The sequence below is a fragment of the Echinococcus granulosus genome (genome assembly GCF_000524195.1).
Source record: "Echinococcus granulosus chromosome Unknown EG_S00092, whole genome shotgun sequence".
Classification (NCBI taxonomy): Eukaryota; Metazoa; Platyhelminthes; class Cestoda; order Cyclophyllidea; family Taeniidae; genus Echinococcus; species Echinococcus granulosus.
Genome location: NW_020170472.1, coordinates 7,300 through 10,630, shown reverse-complemented (window position 1 = coordinate 10,630; position 3,331 = coordinate 7,300).

The following is a 3,331-nucleotide window of genomic DNA, read 5'->3' as shown; positions in this document are numbered from 1 at the left end:
ATTTGGGTGTGGCAGTTTGGTGTCTACAACCGCAGAAGATGCACCTGTTTTTAAATTTTAAGTTGTTTTCCTCGAACATTCTAGATGGCTTCAGAAGCCTTGATTCCGTCTAGTAGGTTGACGTAGTGTACTGAAAGGCTTAAAAATGTGACTGGTGAACCATTCTGTCTTCTCCTACAGTGACTTTCCATTAGTCTTACCTGTGCTATTCCTTAGGGAAAGCATTTGGATTAAAGTTCTTACATTAGCAGTATTCAGGACAAAAACAGGCACATGCACACACCAAAAGATCGGCAACTGCAGAAATCATATTCCAAGCAGCCAAAATGAAAACTTTTCCAACTAGTTAGCAAACGACGTGAATTTATTTCATTACCTTGCTGTCAATCAAATACCAAGCGTATGGTGCTTTAAAAGTACTGATTGTTTAAGAAAGTGGATTTTAGAGGGAAGCATTCCAAACTGGTACATTATATGGGCTTTTCCATGTGATGTTACATTCCGATTAATGGTTTAAGGAATCTGGTAATTGTAAATTTTATTCCCATTTGGCAGTACTTCCTTTTTAACACTTGAAGTGCTAAGTTCTCTCTCCTTTGAATTGGTGTTGCTTCTTTTCATTTAATCAGCAGTTAAAATTTATAATTTTCTAAATTTCGTTTTTGAAAAAACTTACACGTTGAAGAAATGACACCCTCATCGGGAACGATTTTAGGACAGATATGTAGTGCACATCTTTTTTCCTGTAATGCACCTTATCAGTTTTTGAATATCACGTTCCTTCTCTCTTCACTCTGCCAACTTTACTGCTCTCTGTGAATGGAGACATGGACACTGTTTTTGGGTGTACATCTCTTTCACTACACTACAGCGATTCAAGTCGTAGAAGACTACGCTACGCGGTTACGGTCTCGTTGAGCTTAATTGCTCATGAAATTAAAATCACTTATTTGTAACTTCCTCCTTTTAGATGCATTATCTTCGCTTTCGCATTGGTGATGTAATTATATGGATTAGATGACGCTCTTTTATGCAAAGCTTCTCGGTGATCTACTTAGTGTAGGAAGTACAATCCATTGCTATTCCGCAATTATAGGTACCTATGATGGGCACATGATCACAACACTAATGACGTAGGCAGAAAAGGTTAGTAAGTAGCAATTTTATTGTGACATTGTCGTGGCCTTGATATAATGCTTTCTGTTGAATGTTTGCACTGGAAATAGAAGGATGAAGACTTCAAAATTGATGCCTTTAGTGCATTGGTCTGGAACGCACCTTAAAGTACGATGCACCAGTCGCCGAAGTACACGAGGACCTTCATCTCTCATGTAATTTTATTCAATTATCTAATGACTCCTAGACATGAAAAGGACGTTGGCACTTGTAAAGTGCATCCTGATGAAGTGTAAGACGTATTAAATGGGAACCAGTTAAGGCACAAAGCACAGATGTTTGAGATTACTAACAATGAGTGGAGAAAGATGTTATATAAATTTTTATAAATTTACCAGCTACATTTAAGAGAACTTCTTTTGTGCGCGTGAATTATTCCTATATATTTTATGAATACTGGGTTCTTTTAAATAAGGCTTTTTACCAAATGTGTAAAGGAGGTAATTCTTTGATTATCATGAATTTGTCATTAATAAATCTGCGGATATTTTGAAAGGAAAGGAAACTAGGAGGAATAGGTCACCCCTTCAGAGTTACCCCTCTAACTCAATTCATGTGTAAGCATATATTCTCTAAGGAAACTCGAGCTGAAAAATTAGAAAGATTTTGACAAAACTACCGTCTTTTCGCAAAAAAACTCTAAATTTAAAGCCACCAAAACAAATTGTGCATTTAGAGCTTCTCTTTTTAACAAGTAGCAAAAGCATTCATCCTGTTTAATGTCTTGTGCAAAGAAGAATGAAAGAAATTCAGAATTCCCATCTCCAAAGCGCTGGTACTGCACTATTTCGTAGAGGCACAAATTGCAATGAACGCCTTTTAGACAATTTCGGCTGCTGCTGGGAGATATACCTAGCCTTTAAGTAATAGACTAATCATAAAAAAGAGAAAACATTAAAGCCTGTAAAATATTTTTGGTGAAAAAGATGGCGGTTACTTCTTTCTAAAGATGAACTCTTAAGCCAACAAATAACGTTCTGAATGGTTTCTACTTGTTTAGGAATGAAATATGATATTTACTTTTTGTATTTATTTCCTATTACAGGCTTTATAAGCATCCTTAGCTCAGTAACATGCAAGGTGTAGAAAACGGCAATAATCGTTTTCTTGGTCATGTTGTCAAGGAAATGCCACTAAGAACAGCTACTTTTAGCTGAATTTTCCAGTGGATTTCTTCCCTGAAGTAATTCACTTTGTCGCGAACTCGATCTTCGAAAGCGCTAACCATACCCGTAGAGGATACTATCACCGATTGACAGCACTCTTTTCCTATTGGGAATTTGTAGAGGTTCATTGTAGTTGCCACGGACACTTGTGGTTAACAAAACACTATGATCGTCAGGAAACCCGATCAAGCATATTAGGTCCTCTGCAGTAGCTGTGTGTGAATGCTTGCTTGAGTAGGCGCATGTCCCTCCAAGCAGAAAGAAATTCTGACAACGTCTGTGCTATTTCAAACTATTCTCTCATATTGGCATGCACTCGGAGTTAAAGCAAAACAATTTCCTTGGCTCTTTATATGTTCAATTTCTTTTGCCTTATCTTAGATTGTAGTGGCAATATCGTTTTATGAGTGCCAGTAAATCAGAGCTAGAAATGGACTTACCGAAAAGATCTGCAGAATTCTCAAATATATTTGGCATAAATGCTAGTGGCGTAAATGCCAGCAGCAAAATGAAAATAAAATTACTCGAAACCGCATCACTTTCCTCTGACTGATCTTCACACCCTGCCTATTTGAAAACAGGACATCTAAAACAACAAAACAGGTCGGAAGACCCCTTTCTTCGCTTTTGTTAAAGAAACAAAAATTTGAATCACAAAGATTTACATAAAGCCGACAAGTGTAAAAACACAAAGCAGCCACAGGTTTCTTGATTGTGTATTAATGTAATTTCTCATGTTGATATTGGGACAATTATTCTTTATCTCAGTGCCTCCGCTGGGCAGCATAACCTCCAGGCAGTACCATTATAGCCTCGTCAATAAGCCACTTCTACAATACAATACAATGATTTGAGTGACTACCCTCCAACTAGATCCCTCTGCGACAAGTTCGCCTAGCAGAACGCTCGATGTCTGGAGACCTCAATGGGGTGTAGAGCATAGAATATCCCTCACAGATAACATTCGTGTGGTCAAATGTAGCTGAAGC